Below are 18,697 nucleotides of genomic sequence, written 5' to 3' on the forward strand. Positions count from 1 at the left end.
ATTGGAGGAAGACTCATTAACAACCTGCGTTATGCAGATGACACAACCTTGCTTGCTGAAAGTGAAGAGGACTTGAAGCACTTACTGATGAAGATCAAAGACTATAGCCTTCAGTATGGATTACACCTCAACATAAAGAAAACAAAAATCCTCACAACTGGACCAATAAGCAACATCATGATAAATGGAGAAAAGATTGACGTTGTCAAGGATTTCATTATTCTTGGATCCACAGTCAACACTCATGGAAGCAGCAGTCAAGAAATCAAAGTGTCACGTACTTTGGACATGTTACCAGGAAGGACCAGTCCGTGGAGAAGGACATCATTCTTGGTAAAGTGGAGGGTCAGCAAAAAAAAAAAAAGGATTGCCCTCAAAGAGATGGACTAACACAGTGGCTGCAACGATGGGCTCAAACATAGCTACGATTGTGAGGATGGTGCAGGACCAGGCAGTGTTTCATTCTGTTATACAGGGGGTCTCTATGATACGGAGCCAACTTGAGGGCACCTAACAACAACAACATTCTCCAAGAAGAATTTGTAGCATGAAAGACGTGTTTCATGTCATGATAAACAATTTAAGAAGTACACGTATTGACACACCAAACAGCAAATAATGTTTGTCTTAGAAAAAATAGGAAAATAGGTACGTCGGTAAGCCCACCAGGCAGATGTTTTCCTCTAAATACGTAACTTGTCAACAGGAAGTAACTGTCAGGTGTCACATGACTAGCCCTGTGTGGAATGCCTTTTGAGAATCGCTGGAAGACACTCTATGATTCTATGGCTGAAGTTTCAAAAAGTAATATTCCTTTTTATGAACTTCACATTTTGCTCCTGAAGTAAAGGAGCAACTTCAGCTAAATTTCAGTAATCAATAGTTGTAAACACACGGGTCAAATTTTGCAAAAATTAGAATGGCTGCAATGGTAGGAAAATAAATGCATTCGCACAGACACCCATCCTTATAGAATTTCACTTGAGGCTCTACAGGGCAAAGACCTGGCATCGCTGTGTATACCACCAGCTTAGGGCTGAAACCTGAACTTTGTGTTCTGGCTAGAAGAAATCACTTCAAGCTTTTACCCACAACCTCAACATACATCTGGGCTGCTGGCAGCACAGACGGGTGATTTAGTCCAATTCGTATCATTCCTTGAAGTCTTTTGTTACCAAATTATGTTTTGTCCGACAGTGAGTGCAGATTGCAAAGAGATTTCAAACCAAAGTGAAGCCCACACATCTGAGCCTTTTTGCCGGTTCCTCTGCATGCAAAAATTGAATTTTGCACTGTTTCACAGGAAAAGCAAGATTTGTCCCAGTGAGCTGCTCTTTCCTGCAATGACTACCACACTGAATAACTAATTTCTCAGAGGGCATCACTGTATCCTTCAAGTACAAACAGACTTTTTGAACACTTTGGTTCTCAGTAGGAGAGTCATCTATTTCTTCCATATTACTGGATTTGAGCCTCAACAAAACAAGAGATTATAGAGATTATGAAATTATTCATTGTTCTTTGTGAAAAGTACTACCCAAACACATTATGAGAAAAAAAAGAAAATATTAGGAAAGAAATAATTTTGCTTGTGGAAAAAAAATTATAACTGAGCCCTGACTTATATTTCAACCTTCTGTTTAATACAGCTATAGCCTTAATATAACCGCATATGTTAAATAGCTGGCAGGAAAAAAAAAAAAATTAGATTCGAATCCTTTCTTTAAATTTCAAAAGATTTTCTTTAAGAACTAATAAAACCAGTCTCTAAATTGATACATGGAAGCTTATTGAGGAGAACTTATACGAATGGCATTGCCCACAGAAGTAGGTGCTGTCATTTCTTTTTAAAAGCTTTATAATATTGAAACAGTGAGCATGCAGAAACTCGGGACTGTTCAGCATCGCATATAGAGTAGGTAACCCAAGAACAGTGTGGGGAGAATGTACATATCTTTTAAAAGATGATTTATATATAAATAAATAATAATACTGCTAATTAACTAAAGTCTTTCGGGAGCCACAAGCAAAGTATTCTATCACAATTTTATTTAGTCTTCTTGATGACCCTGTGAAGTAGGTATTTTGTAAAAAATAAAAAAAAAAAAGAGGAATTACAGCACAGAAGCAGAAACAAAACGCACAATTAATGCAATTTCTCCTTAATACTGAAGCTTGACTGTCCTTAGAAGGGCAGTTTCTTCATATTTCCAAGTCTTTTGAAAGGTAAGATTATTTCTCTTGCCCTATACCTGGGCATTCAGGGTAGAAAGGAAGGCTTGTTACAGATGGAAACCACTGGGAAGGATTTGAAAACCGAGAGAACCAACTGCAGCGCTGAGTTACTGGTAAGAGAGACAGGGCCACTCTTTCTCCAGACATGTAAAACTTCTAGGTCTGGCTGAAGCCATTCACATTAAGAACGACAAGAGGATTAGTGGATATTCCTTGCCAATCAAATCAAGATGTCAGCAGAAGCAGATGGGGAAACTGGACAGTTAATTAGCAGCATAATAATTAACATAAAACAATGTCGGGGGAAGAAAAAAAAAACAAATTTATGGCGTATATATTAAGGCCATCAGGTTTTTTTGTTTGTTTTTTTTGTGGATATTAAGGCCATTAAAAAAATCACTAATAAGGGTCTAGAGATCTACATTGTGTGGCAAGATGCTTAACCACGTCCAATTATTTGTCAAATTTGCCAATTTCTTTCTAGAAATTACACAATCAGGTATACTAAATAAAAAATAGACTTGTTGAAATTAATATTCTAACCAACAATTATGTAGGGTGGTAGTTTTCAACAGGAGTCTATTTTATTCCCCAGGGGACATCTGGCAGTGTCTGGAAATATTTTTAGTCGCCATAACTGGAGTGTGCGTGGGAGGAGGGGGCTCTCCTGGAATCTAATTGGTAGAGACCCGGGTGCTGCTAAACATCCTACAGTGTACAAAACAACTCCCACAACAAAAAGTATTGGGTCCAAAATGTTAACAGCACACAACTGAGAACCCCTGGGTTAGGATTAGGAAAGGAAGACTGGTTCCTCCTTCATTTTTACAAAAGTGAGATTTGATGGCTTTTCCCGGACAATATCTGGGATGGATCTCACCCCGGCCCTTTCCAAACTCTTTGGCATCTCAACCTCTTAAATACACCAAAGGAGTAGGTCGGATTTATCTTGAGTGAGGTTCAATGTAGACAATAAAAAGCATTGGATTATTTTCTAATGGGACTCAGAAATCTGTTTTCATGCAAGTACTGCATTTTGTGAAACTACTTTTAAAGGATAGAGGGAGAGGATTTGTGGACTTAAGTTTTCCCAGAGAGAGATAAAGAGTTGAGTGTTCTGCACATAGTCCATGTCTTTGCTTGTAAAAATCAAGTGCACAGGTCAGACCACTTCAAAGGCACACGTCCATGAGTGAATGGCCTCTCAAACCCTCATCTCCCCATCTGTAAAACTTGGTAGATAGTTACTGTTTCAGGGGACTATTAGGAGCAATACATGCATATGAAAATTTAGCACAATGATTGGCATTAAATGCTCTTATATATGGTGTTGGTGATGATGATAGTGGTTGCCTCAGTCATCTAGTGCTGCTATAGCAGAAATATCACAAGTGGAGGGCTTTAACAAAAAGAAGTTTATTCTCTCACAGTCTAGGAGGCCAGAGGTCTGAATTCAGGGTGCCAGCTCCAGGGAACGGCTTTCTCTCCCTGTTGGTTCTGGGGGAAGGTCCTTGTCATCAATCTTCCCTGGTCGAGGAGCTTCTCACTGCAGGGACCCCGGGTCCAAAGGATGTGCTATTCTCCCGGCTCCTGTTTCTTGATGGTATGAGTTCCACCATGTCTCTCTGCTCACTTCCCTCTTTTATATCTCAAAAGAGATTGGCTTAAGACAAAACTTAATCTTGTACATTGAGTCCTAATCCCACCTCATTAACATCATATAGGTAGGATTTATAACACATACGAAAGTCACACCAGATGACAAAATAGTGGACCATCACACAGTACCAGGAATCACGGCCTAGCCAAGTTGGCAGGTATTTTGGAGGAACACAATTCAATCCATGACAGTGGTGATGGTGATGATGATGATGAAGCACTCTTTTAATGTTGATATGCCAACTTTATCAGAAATGAATGCTATTTTTTAATCAATTGATTTTCTGTATTGAGATGATTGTATGATTGTTTCCCTTTTTTTTGACTGTTGATGTTATCTTATATGAACGAAATTAAAAAAAAAATACTCAGCATTAACTAATCTTATTCCTATAATAGACATTTTACTTTTCCAACATATTTCTGTGTTTAATTTACTAATATATTATTTTTCGTATCTGTATCTATATTTGTAAATGGCATTTGTCAGTTGTGTGTGTGTGTACGTGTGTGTTACACCCAACATGCTTATTTTTTTTTGTATTTCTCTTCCCAGCCTGAGTGCCCTTCCCAAATTATCCAGTGTTAAAAAACATCCTTCCAGGGCCAGTTCAAATTTAATTTCTCCAAATCATTCTTATCTTCCCAAGCCTGAGTTAATTACCTTTTTTAATATCCTGGTATTAGTTGTCTGTTGCTGTACAGCATATTAGCAAGAACTTTGTGCCTTAAAACAACACTCAATTATTAGTTCATCATTCTGTAGGGCAGAAATCCAGGCATGGCATGGCCAGCTTCTCTGCGCAGGATTTCAAAGGCTTAAATCAAAGTGTCAGCAGAAAAATCTGTTTGAGAACTTATTCAGGCTATTGGCGAAATTTGGTTCCTTGTGGTTGTTCAACTGAGATCCCTGTTTCCTTGATGGCTGTCATTCAAGGACCACTCTCAGCTTCTAGATGCTGCTTGTTTTCCTTGCCATACAGTCCCTTCCATCTTCAAAACCAGCAATGGCAAATTTCTCCCCTTTTAAGCCCCTACCACGCTTTGAATTTTTCTGAATCCACAGCAGTACCCTAGGTTAGTGGTATAGAATACTCTGGAGCAGTGGAGGATCATTGTTCCACAGGGAAGCCAAAACTGTCTTCAACAATATGGCAGCCCACTTACAAACATATACATTCAACATACAGACTACTTTTTAACAAACAGACTTTACGGCATACATACCACTTACTTTTAGCTCAATCCAGCTTTAGACAATCAAGATAATCAAAAGTGAGAAAGAAATCATTAAAAATGGTTGGAGATAAAGTCAGAATACCGGATGATGTTAAGAACACCATAGGAATCCAAATATTTTCCAGTTAACACTGAATGACAGAGGTGGCCACCGTGAAATATTAGACATTCAGAAGAGCTTGTAAGAGATGGCAAGCTGGTTCCATGAGGTGGTGAGAAAGGAGTCCATGAATTGCTGTACGCTGGCCTAAAAGTAAACAGTGTTCATATTTTCAGGGACCTTTTTGTGGGCCCGAGCCATGCCAAGCTATCTCAGGTCTCAGAGTCGGGCATGCTCTCTGTCTCCTCAGGACTTTTGCATATGTTCTCCCTTTTGTCTGGAAAACTCTGTCTCCCACAGGTCCCTAATTTATTATTCCTTACACTAGACAACGACTCGATAGGACTAATACTAGACAAGGTGGTGGTTCTCTGAGTTCCTCTTTACCTGACTGGTACATTCCTCTAACAACTGCTGCAAATGCTGGTTTTTATGGGCTCACAGATGACCATTGTCAGGAGAGTTGTTCTCAGCTAATGGGAGCTGCCTCCTTCTCTGGGTTATCCCACAAATAGTCACTGACTCAAACAAAGATACAATAGATCAGCCCCTTTACTTAAAGACTGACACCACCGTGTTGTGGTTTAGGCTTCAGACCCTCCCTTTGTGGATCAGTGTAAGGTTGGGTTTTACCTGAAACCACATCCTTGCTCTGTTCTTTCCCCTCCTTATCCTGTCTCACTTCCTCCCTGATAGGTTTTCTTAAGAGCACACCCTCAGTCTAGCACTTAACTCCCTGCATCAGCCTCTGCTGCTGGGGAATCTGATCTAGACATTCATATTTTAGCTGAGATATCTTTAGGTCCTCTGTTAAATATTAAGTTTCTAAAAGGCAGGGACCTAACATTGTTCAACCCCATAGTCTCAGTAATTACCATGGTTCTTGGCACGTGTGTGCTTTCATATTTACTTGAGGTAAATATTATCCTTGGTATAAAAAGATTGATCAGCTACAATTTTTACTTATTACCGTTTTTATCCTCCTTCATTCTTTCCTTAAGTCTTTGTAACATAGCAATTTACATGGCATTAAGTTGTTTTGGGGGGCCCTAGTGGCACGATGGTTAAACATTTGGCTGCTAACGAAAAGGTTGGCAGTTCAAACCCACCAGCTGCTCTTTGGAAACCCTATGGGGCAGTTCTACTCTGTCCTATTGGGTCACTATGAGTTGGAATTGACTCGACAGCAACAGGTTTGGTTTTTGGGAGGCATTTTAAGTGCTTTTTTGAAGAACAAGCTGATAAATAGATAACATCAAAAATACCAATTTACCAATAATAAATCTGCATTGTACCTTTATTTAACCTCAATCATTACTCTCTAGAGATAGATAGTTGGCCACTTACAACTTTTATTTACCTAGCTATTTCATTATAAATTGATAGAGGCTTGAAGGATATACTTCAAGAGAAAGTCTTAAGCGAAGAAATTATTTAAAAATTCTTCCCGTTTTGTTAGTATTTACAACGTGCATAAGTTTTAACCCACCAATTCTATTTCTAGGAAATTTTGAAGATATACGCTTTCCAATGTTCATGAAAATGCATGTACAAATAAGTTCATTGCAGCACTGTCTAAATCATGGGAAGATCCCCAAGATATTTTTTCTAGTGAAAGATGTAAGACGCAGAACATTGCAGTAGAAAATAGTAATTAAATTGTATAAAATAAGGATTCATAGATATATAATTGAATGCTTACACACACATACACACATGTGTTAAATGTATAGAGAAAGGTTTCAGTAAAAGACACGCCGATTTATTAAAAGTAGTTATCTTTGATGAGGAGAGTGGAATTTTGGGAAAATTTTCTATTTTCCATGCTGGTGTATTGCTTGGAAACCCTGGCAGCATAGTGGTTAAAAACTACGGCTGCTACCCAAAAGGTCAGCAGTCCAAATTCACCAGGCGCTCCTTGGAAACTCTATAGGGCAGTTCTAGTCTGTCCTATAGGGTTGCAATGAATCGGAATCAACTCGATAGCAATGAGTTTGGTTTTTTGGTTTTTTATGTATCGCTTGAGCATTTTCTTACAAAGAGAAAATATTTCTATAATACCTGTTTTTTAAAAATAAAAAAACTTGGATAAGCTGTAAGAAAAAGTGAAAATAGAGGATAAAAGAAATTAACTGTCTTTATTGTCCCTTCAAAAATACTACCTATTCTAAAAGCCTTCTCCTTCCCCTAAATTCCTCTGCACTTGACTAGTATTGTTATTATGGTACTTATTCAATCTGACAATATTTATTATAGTCCTACTGGGATCCTCTGTCCTTGAGTATGTATCATTATTATGGTACTTATCCAATTTGATAATATTTACTATAGCCCTTCTGGGATTCAGTTATGAAAAAGATACCTCTATCCTCAAGAAACTCACGAAGAACAGAAAGAAAGAAAGAAATGAATTAACAATAAAGCAATGATGGAATGACTAATATATGGCAAACAGGATCAAAGTGTTAGAGACTGTGGTAGGCAGAATTCTGATGATCCCCAAGGTTCTCCACTGGCTTGTCGCTGGCGTTGACCAATAGGAAGCACAGGCAGGAAGTGAGAGACTGAAACTAAAGAGTATTTCTTTCCCATATCCTCTGCTTGGCCACTTGCTATTGAACGCATATTAAATGCCAGGCAGTCTCCAAAATGTATTACGTATTTTACCTCATTTATTCCTCATAAATCCTTTAAGGTAGAAATTATTATTATCTCTATTTTTAAAATAAGGATAGGCAAATTGTCCCAGGTCACAGAGAGTAAATGGTGGACCCAAAATTTTAACCCGGGCAATCTGACACCAGGGCCAGACACTAACCACTGTCGTATAGCATAGGCTTATCATCTAGATAACCTGAATCTATCACTTCAGGCAGGAAACATAGAGTATTACTCTTAAGTATACTCATTAAAGTGTCTTCGAAAAAAAAAAAAAGCAAATATCTCCATCATTAATGTCTGATTCTTTTCCACCCTTGAAAAATTTCTACACTTGTCACAGAAAGAGATGATATTATTAAGTATATATTAAAACCTTACACACTGCTGCAATACAATGTTAAAAAATAATTTTCAGAGTTGACTATAACCAAAAAGAGGATGAGGAGTCTATCAGCCTCTATTTCAAACATTCTTGAATGGGAGATATTTGTGTCGTAGCTTCTAACATAACAAAAAGTAGTGTATGAGGAGAAATCTGAGTAAAACATCTTATGATCCAACTGTCTAGAACCACATTAGTGATTAACCAAACAAATGCTGCCTTTTCTGATACATTACCATTATGACTTAACCAAAACCAAATGCGTTGCTGTTGAGTAGATTTCAGCTTATCATGTAGGACAGACTAGAACTGCCCCACAGGTTTTCCAAGGCTATATATCTTTATGGAAGCAGACTGCCACATCTTTCTCCCATGGAACGGCTGGTGGGTTCATAAGACTGACCTTTTGGTTAGCAACCAAGAGCTTAACCACTATACCACCAGGGCTTCTTTCATTATGACTCAGGAAACTGATGATGTAGAAGTTGGCTCTTGATGCAAGCTCTTCATCTTCAAGATTTATAGCTATTTTACTGCAAGGTTGCCTATAGTACTCTCCCACTCATTGAAGTTGTTTTATAATCTGTGTAATCATTGATGCTAATTTCTAAAATATTATGCTTTAATATTTGAAATTGTGATATGTCTTTGAAAAATGTATCCAAATTTTGTGGTTTGGATGTGTGTCAAAAACCCATTAAATTATCTATGAATGCCAAAAGTTTGAGCACCTCTGCTATAGGCCAACTGATGGTAAAAAAAAAAAAAAAAAAAATTTCTATAAGTAAGCTATAATTTGTTCATTGTCCAGAAGCTAGCTCTCATGATATTAAAATTAAAAATAACTTCTCTGACTTAAGAACTTATTATATGCCATCTAGCATGCTAGAAAATGGAAATAAAATGAGGAAGCAAGTATCACATCAGAAAATCCCCAGATTAGTGGGAGTTAGACAATTAAATGGATTATTAGAGTACAGAGTATGCTAGAATATATACATATACACACACACATATATACACTATATATATTTTATACATTTTCACTGAGTGAGAGTTAGCAAGCCATAGGATGAACATCTAACAACAAAAAACTAACACACTTGCTGTATCTTGAAGGAAAGTGGGAGTTTGACAGGAAAAGAAGGAAGTTTCTGTTTTGTGCAAAGGAACAGTGTATGCACAACCACAGAGATGTATGGGAGAATATGGTGCTTCTGTGACAGAGCAAGGAGTTCTATATAACTGGCCTGTGGATTGTAAGTTCAGATGTGGTGAGTGATATAAGTGGCCAGGCTTGGGTCATAATGGGAAGGACCCTTGCATTAAGAAGCTTAGAGTTTATCCTGGAAGCACTTGGAAACACATGGGGACTATTAAGTAGTAAAATAATATAATCATGTATATGATTCCAAGGTACTCTTTTACTGACAGCTTGTAACTTGTGCACACCATTTCATGATAAAAATGCTCAACAAACTAGAAGTAGAACTTCCTCAACCTGATAAAGGGTACCTAAGAAAAACCCACAGCAAACATCATACTTAACAGTGAAAGACTGAAAACATGTTCCCTAAGAGCAGGAACAGGACCAAGATGTTCACTCTCACTACTTTATTCAATGTCATTCTGGAGGTTTTAGCCAGAGAAATTGTACAATAAAAAGAATTAAAAGGAACCTAGATTGGAAAAGAAGAAGTAAAATTATCTCTATTCGTAGATGACACAATTGCTTATGTAGAAAATCCTACACAATCAACAATAACAACAACAACAAAAAACTATTAAATCTAATACAAGATTTCAGCAAGGCTGCAGTATACAGATTCATGTACAAAAATCACTTATATTACTATACAGTAGCAATGAATAATCCAAAAGTGAAATGAAGAAAACAATTGCATTTACAATAACATATATTAAAATAAATAGGAATAAAGTTAACAAAAGAAGTGACAGATTTGTACACTGAAAACTATAAATATCATTGAAAGAAATTAAAAATCTAAATAAATGGAGAAATATTCTATGTTCATAGACCAGAAGATTTAATATTGTTAAGATGACAACACTCCCCAAGCTGGTTTATCAATTTAATGCAATCCTTAACCACTACGCCTCCAGGGTTTCATTGAAATCCTAGCTGTCATTTTTTCAGAAATTGACAAGTTGTCCCTAAAATTCACAGAGAAGTCCAAAAGATGCAGGATATCCAAAACAATCTTGAAAAAGAACCAAGTTGGAGGACTCGCAGTTCCTGATTTCATAACTTACTACAAAGCTACGATAATCAAAACTATTCAGTACTAGCATTAGGATAGACACATAGATCAGTGGGATGGAGTTGAGACAAGAAATAAATACACTTATGGCAACTGATTTTTCTTTTTTTTTTTTTTTACAAGGGCGCCAAAACAATTTAATGAGATAAAGAATGGTCTTTTCAACTAATGGTGCTGGAACAACTGGATATCCACATGAAAAACCATGAAGCTGGATCCCTACCTCACACCATATACAAAAATTAACTGAAAATGGTTCAAAGATGTAAATGTAAGATCTAAATCTACAGAACTCACAGAAGAAACCATAAGAAGAAATCTTGGTGGCTTTGGACTAGGTCATGGTTTCTTAGACATGACACCTAAAGCATAAGCAACAAAAGAAAAAATAGATAAACTGGACATCATCATCTTTTTTTAAAATTGTGCTTCGAAGGACATTATCAAAAAGTGAAAAGACTAAATGGGAGAAAATATACGCAAAGCATATATCTAATAATGGTCTATAATCCAAAATATATAAAGAACTCTTACAAATCAATAATAAAAAGACAAGCAACCCAATTTAAAAAATGGGCAAATGATTTAAATAGACATTTACCCAAAGAAGATATGAAAATGGCCGGTGAACACATGAAAAGATGCTCACTATGATTAATCATTTGGAAAATGCAAATGAAACCATCATGAGATACCACTTGTCACTCACTGTGGTGCATATAACAACAACAAAAAAAAAGGGCAGACAACACTAAGTGTTCACAGAGATGCAGACAAAGCTAAGTGTTGACAAAGATGCAGAGAATTTGGAACTACCATACGTGGCTAATGGGAATGTAAAATGACGCAGCTGCTTTGGGAAACAATCAAGGAGTTCCTCAAATAGTTAAACACAGAATTACCTTATGATGCAGCAAGTCCACACCTAGGTATATATACAGGAGAATTAAAAACATATATTCACATAAAAGCTCGTACATGAATACTCATAGGAGCATTATTCACAATATCCAAAAAGTAGGGACAATACTATAACTGATGAACTGATAAATGAATTGGGGTACATCTATACATAGAAATATTATTCAGTCATAAAAGGAATGTGGTACTAAAAATGCTACAGTAGGGATGAGCTCTGAAAATATTATGCTACGTGAAAGAAGCAGGACACATGAGGCCACAGATTACATGATTAAAGAAAAAAAATTTTTTTTTACATGCTTAGATTTATATAAAACATCCAGAATAGGAAAATCTCTAAAGATGGAAAGTAGATTATTGGTTGTTATGAACTAGGGGTGATGGGGAAATAAGAAGCAACTGCTAATCGATACGAGGTTTCTGAAATTAGATAGTGGTATTGTTGCCCCCACTACCCCACTGCCGTCGAGTCAGTTCTGACTCATAGCGACCTTATAGGACAGAGTAAAACTGCCCCATAGAGTTTTCCAAGGAGCACCTAGCAGATTCAAACTGCGGACCTTTTGGTCAGCAGAGGTAGCACTTACCCACTACACCACCAGGGTTTCCAGTGTTGCTGCATGATCTCATAAATATACAAAAGCCATTGAATTATAAACTTTAAATGGGTGAATATCTATTAAATGGGTAATAGAATTATTTCTCAATTAAAAAAATATACTATGTAAATTATATAGAAATAAAACGCATTTGTAAACGAGTGATTTGAAGTAGATATTGTTGAAAAATGAATGCATAGTAACTGATTAATAATAGAGATTATAGAAAAATATAATATACTAAGTATCATACACTTGGTATTACATACCTTATATAAATGTTATATGCTCATTAGAAGCAAGGACTCAAGACTTTGTCTCACATACTTTGGACGTGTTATTGGGGGTGGGGTGGGGTGACCAGTCCCTGGAGAAGGACACCATGCTTGGTAAAGTAAAAGGCCAGCGAAAAAGAGGAAGACCCTCAACAAGATGGATTGACACAGGGGCTGCAACAATGGGCTCAAGCACAACAATGATTGTGAGGGTGGTGCAGGACCAGGCAGCGTTTAGTTCTGTTGTACACAGGGTCGCTATGAGTCGGAATCAACTGGATGGCACCTAACAACTGCAACAACAATAATTAAAAATTTAAACTAATCATAATAAATCAAGAAGTTCAGAAGGCTGAAAATAATTTTTTTTTTTTTGAGAATGGCAAGTCTTATAGACTTTTGAACCATTTTCCCTATCTAAAAAATGTTTTTCTGAGTAACTCAATGTAGAATTACTAAGATGTAAATACAGTCTTGCCAAACCCTTCCTACGGGTCATTCAGAAAGGACATCAGGTAGGTCCATTAGAATCCCACATAAGAATAATGATTTAGCAGTGGTTTCAGATTAATAGGGAATTTTAGAAGAAATTAATCGACTTTGACTTTTAACAAAAGACTGTAATTATGCTAATCCATGAATTGTTCTCAGGCACATTTTGTACCTAATATTAACAAAAAGACTTCTGTCTCTCACTGCTCAGTTAGGATGCATATTTTAAAAGGATGATTATATTTCATTTTAATTTATTTAGCTAAAGACAGTGATCAATTTTGACTTCATTTGAGATGAATAAGACAGAAAAGGGAAGTTTGGTAAAGATGTTTTTAAAATATTTAATTCCTAAGCTCTTTAGTTTCTTATTTGGCAGAAATATACATATATATAATATGTATTTATATATTTTCCCAAATAAGAGCATATATATATATGTATATATATATAAACTCACTGTTGTTGATTGTGACTCATAGCAACCCTGTAGGACAGAGTAGAACTGGTCCATAGTGTTTCCAAGGCTGTAAATCTTTACAGGAGACCGCCACATCTTTCTCCCGAGGAGTGGCTGCTGGGTTTGAACCTCCAAAATTTTGGTCAACAGCCAAGTGCTTTAACCAGCGCACCACCAGAGCTCTGGAGATATATATATATATATATCCCATAGGTAAGCATTTGTCAAATGTATATATATGTACACATATATGAATTGTCAGGTATATATGTATTGGTATATAGTCAGGCAACTGACAACAGGTGAATGTTATCTGTTAGCATATATTGCAAAGAAGAAAGAGAACAAAATTTTGACTATAAATTGCATGTTATAAGTTTTAAAAGACACATTTTTTTAGGCTGTAATGCTGTTAGTTAAGTCTGAGAATATTCCTGTACTGAAATTGTCAGTCAACTTGACTCAGAAAGTGAATATATATTCTAATTAATCTTAATACCCTTGGTGGTGAAAGCTGCCTTTTGTTGATGTTAAATAGTGCCGCAGTGCCGTTGATTACTTCTGTGTGGCCTTTCTAGCCATGGTCTTGTAACTCCCACTCAGGAGATTAGGCAAGACTGTGAAAAGGTCAGTTTTACCTTAAAAGAGAGCCAATTTCTGAGCAGACAGGAGGAGCCCTTCCTCCCCCCCCCCCCCCCCCCCCGCCACCACCACCAAGGAAGGAGAGACCAGCAGCAGAGAGATTCAGCAGCAGGAGACAGCCTGGTGGACTTCACGGCCCAAGGAGAGAGTAAGCTGAGGGCCTCAGGGCAGAGACTGAGGGCCAGGGAGAGGCGTGCCTATGCGCACGGCTGGGGAGAGGCTACCTCATGGAAGGACTGCCTTGTAAGCACCTATTTCTCTGCCTGATTTACAAGCGTCTCCTAGCTATTTTGAAGCTCCTAATATGGACATTTGCTCTTTCAGTTGGGGTGTTGTTTTCCCTAAGTGGAGTTCTCAAGAGTCCGGGATCACAATCATTTGACTGCTTAACAGACATCTTCCCCCAGTCTTCATACTTTCTGAAAAAAATAAAATAAAAAGAAAGAATATAACAATGCTGCCATGAGAGGACTGCTGTTGTTAATGGCCATCCAGTCAGCTCCTATTCAAGGTGACCTTAGATCCTTGGTATGTTGGGGTCCATTGTTATGGTTAGTGTGTCAATCCTTCTCATTGAGGGTTTCCCTTATTTTCATTGGCCCTCCACCTTATCAAGCATGATGTCCTTTTCTAGCAGGTACTCTTTTCTGATAACGAGCCCAACATAACTGAGCTGAATTCCCACAATCTTTGCTTCAAAAAGAGAAAACCTATACCGTATACACAGAATAATCTGAATGAGCAAGTACGTCCAACCGTCTCAGTTTTTCAAACAACTGAAGCCCAGGGAGGCATGCCCAAGTTCACACATGTCGTAGATGGAGCAATGAGAACAGTGCTCAAGCTCCAGGATCCCACCCCTTGCCCAATCCATTACACCTGGATCTAAGATGCACATCATTTCTGTAGCAATTCTCCTCTTGAGTTAGATGAGGGAAGCACCAGGAAGTTTCCCTCCTCTCTTTTTCTTGAAGGTATCTATGCTGTTTCATTCCATTTTAATAATATTATTGGAGCCCTGGTGGCACGGTGGTTAAGCGCTTGGCTGCTAACCAAGAGGTCAGCAGATTGAATCCACCAGTTGCTCCTTGGAAACACCATGGGGCAGTTCTATTCTGCCCTATATGGTCACTATGAGTTGGGATCAACCTGAGGGCAATGAGAATACAAGCGACATCAACATAACTCCAACGAAAGATATTTCTCTCACAGCCATGGCAACTCGCAAAATAAAAGTGTTCTCATCTCTCCAACAAACGATTCTAAATTCTGGCAGTAGGGAGGCTTTATATTCTCCTACTTGCCATCTCAACGTGGCCACAGTTTGACCTCTCCTGTTCTTACTTACCACCATGGCACATAGCTACTCTGTTTCTACATAAATATCAATTTCCCATCTTAAGAAAACCACTTAATATTTTAATACACTGATATGCCATAATTAACTTAGCAATTTCTAGAGATGGACATTGCAGTTGCTTAAATTTTCCCATTATTTTAGATAATGTTGCAGTGAATATCTACTGAATTTTTTTTCTCCAAACTTTATTTTATTCCTTTAGCTTCACTACTCAGATATGAAATTGGTCTGGCAAAGAGCTGTTCTTGATTCTTGTTATCATATTATTCCCCAACAGGACTCTATCCATTAAAATGCTGCTAGAGTGAATGGACCAGGCAGTGTTTCGTTCTGTTGTACATAGGGTCACTACGAGTCAGAACCGACTCGACAGCACCTAACAAGACCAAGTAATATATAAGGATATCATCCATTGCATCCTACCTGCAATTTTTATTTTGAAACAATGATTGATAAAACTTTTTTTCAAATAACCCAAATACTATTTCCCATTAACTTATTTTCTATTTTCTAAATTAAACCGACTCCTTTTCTCTATGCTTTTATGTATTTGTGGATTTAGTACCTCTTGAATACCAATGGCCTTCTTCCTTGCTCCATTAATCTTCATATTTATTTTACTATTAAGTTAGATTTTCTTTAAAATTTCATTTATTAATCATTTATGCATTGGAACAATTGCTAAATGCCTACTGCATATAACTGGCTCTGTGCTCAGCCCTGAGATTTTGCGACCGCTACCCTCAAAGAGGTCACAGTCTGCCTAGAGGAACAGTCAGATAAAGCAAATAGTAAAGTACAAAGGACAGAGGTCTGCAAAGGAGCTCCCTCACTGCTTTTTATGTTGGCGTTTGCCAGTTGGAGCCACATTCATTCTATGAAAAGCCTTGACTCCGCAGCTCTGTTGCTTTTAGGGGTCCTGTATTTAAGCATAGCCTAAGCTACCCTATGAGTCAGAATTCCCCAAACCAATTGTATAAATGAGATTCCCTTAGAAAAGTGTTATGGGTTGAATTGTGTCCCCCATAAAGATTTGTTGAAGTCTTAACCTCTGGAACCTAGGAATGTGACTTTATTTGGAAATAGGATCTTTGCAGATGTAATTAGTAAAGTCAACATGAGGTCATACTGGAATAGGGTGGATCCTAATCCAAAGGTACTAGTGTATTTATAAGAAACACAGAGCAAACACAGAAGGGAGATGGCTGTGAGAAGACAGAGGCATAAATTAGAGTTACGCTGCTGCAAGCCAAGGAATGCGAAGAATTGCTGGTAACCCCCAGGAAGCAGGAGAGAGATATGGGACAGACCCTCCCTCAGAGCACTCCAGACGGAAATCAACCTTACTGACACCTCAGTTTTGGACTTGTAGCCTCCAGAACCGTGAAAGGATATATTTCTATTTTTTCAACCTACCCAATTTGTGCCACTGAAACAGCAGACCTAGGAAACCAATGGAGAAAGTACGAAAACATTAGGCCTTACAAACTATCAGCATAGCTCATCGTCTTATTCCACTTCTCCCAGGATGACTATTCACAGGCATATTCTTGTCTCTATGTAACACCAGCCATGCGAGACTAGGGCTACGTGCTGTATGTTAAATAGGTTGAAGATGTAAATATGGTCCTGTGACCAAGTGTGTTGAACACTGATATGCATTTTATACACTTTAGTTTTTAAGTCTTTTTGCCTTATATCTCATAGAAGTAATGGGTTGCACTCAACCACTTATACATTCTCCTTTTTCATAGGCCCATGAGAAATAAGAGCTTGGCTGCTAACCAAAAGGTCAGTAATTCGAATCCATTAGCTGCTCCTTGGAAACCCTGTGCGGGCAGTTCTACTCTGTCGTATAGGGTTGATATGGGTTGGAATCGACTCAGCTGCAATGGGTTTGGTTTGGTTTATGAAAACACAACCCGTTGAGAGCAGCTGACACCATGGCTGCGGAAACTGAGATTGAGTTAGGGAGAGGCTAGTTATACATGGCAACTGTATTTGTTTTCATTCATTTTTAGTGAGCAACGTAAAATGACTGCTAACTGGGAATGTGTTTACGACATCCTCAAGTATTTAGAAGATCTGGCTCACATCTGGGGTGGTAATACATAATATGAGAGGAAACAGTGGTTATTTCTTGAGGAGCATGTCCTAAATTAAAATTTCATTTTCTAAGCTTGGATAATGAGGCAAGTTCTTGGAAAGTGGAATGGAACAAAGATGGCTTAATTATTAAACATCAACACCAAGAGAAAAAAAATCAGCAAATGCAGTAACTACTATATTTGGTTTATTTTAAGAAATAAATAGGGTGCAATTTTTAATTCTTAAAAAAATATATTATTCCATAATTGGAAATTCACATCAGAAGTGTGATAATAGCTCCAAACTCATTATTTTATGGTACTTTAAATTTTTAGGATTAAGGATTTAGATATTTGCTTTATATATTGAAGGACTGGAGGAAGACTCATTAACAACTTGCGTTATGCAGATGACACAACCTTGCTTGCTGAAAGTGAAGATGACCTGAAGCACTTACTGATGAAGATCAAAGACTATAGCCTTCAGTATGGATTACACCTCAACATAAAGAAAACAAAAATCCTCACAACTGGACCAATAAGCAACATCAGGATAAACGGAGAAAAGATTGGAGTTGTTAAGGATTTCATTTAACTTGGATCTACAATCAACACCCATGGAAACAGCAGTCAAGAAATCAAACAACAAATTGCATTGGACAAATCTACCGCAAGAGACCTCTATAAAGTGTTAAAAAGCAAAAATGGCACTTTGAGGTCTAAAGTGTTCCTCACCCAAGCCACAGTGTTTTCAGGTGCCTCATAAGCATGCAGAAATTGGACAATGGATAAGGAAGACTGAAGAAGAATTGATGCCTTTGAATTATGGTGTTGGCTAAGAATATTGAATATATCATGAACTGCCAGAAAAATGAACAAATCTGTCTTGGAAGACAAGTACAGCCAGAATGCTCCTTAGAAGCAAGGATGGCGAGACTTCATCTCAGGTACTTTGGACATGCTATCAGGAAGGAGCAGTTCCTGGAGAAGGACATCACACTTGGTAAAGTATAGGGTCAGTGAAAAAAAGGAAAACCCTCAAGGAGGTGGGTTGACAAAGTGGCTGCAACAATGGGCTCAAACACAGCAATGACTGTGAGGATGGCACAGGACCTGGCAGCGTTTTGTTCTGTTGAACATAGGGCTGTTAAGAGTCAGAACCAACTCAGTGGTGCCTAACAACAACAACATATTTTACGTAGACGTCCCTGGGTGGCACAGTTCAGCGTTCAACTGCTAACCGAAATATTGGTGGTTTGACCCTACCCAGAGGTGCCTTGGAAGACGGGTCTGGTGATCTGCT

General features: G+C 37.8%; 1 protein-coding gene across 1 annotated transcript in view; it reads right to left on the bottom strand.

The window, feature by feature from the left end:
• Positions 1-18,697, bottom strand: part of P2RY1 (purinergic receptor P2Y1) — a 297,571-nt gene that overhangs the window by 108,340 nt on the left and 170,534 nt on the right. The gene's annotated exons all lie outside the window — the stretch shown is intronic.

The sequence above is a fragment of the Elephas maximus genome, chromosome 23 (assembly GCF_024166365.1).
Source record: "Elephas maximus indicus isolate mEleMax1 chromosome 23, mEleMax1 primary haplotype, whole genome shotgun sequence".
NCBI lineage: Eukaryota > Metazoa > Chordata > Mammalia > Proboscidea > Elephantidae > Elephas > Elephas maximus.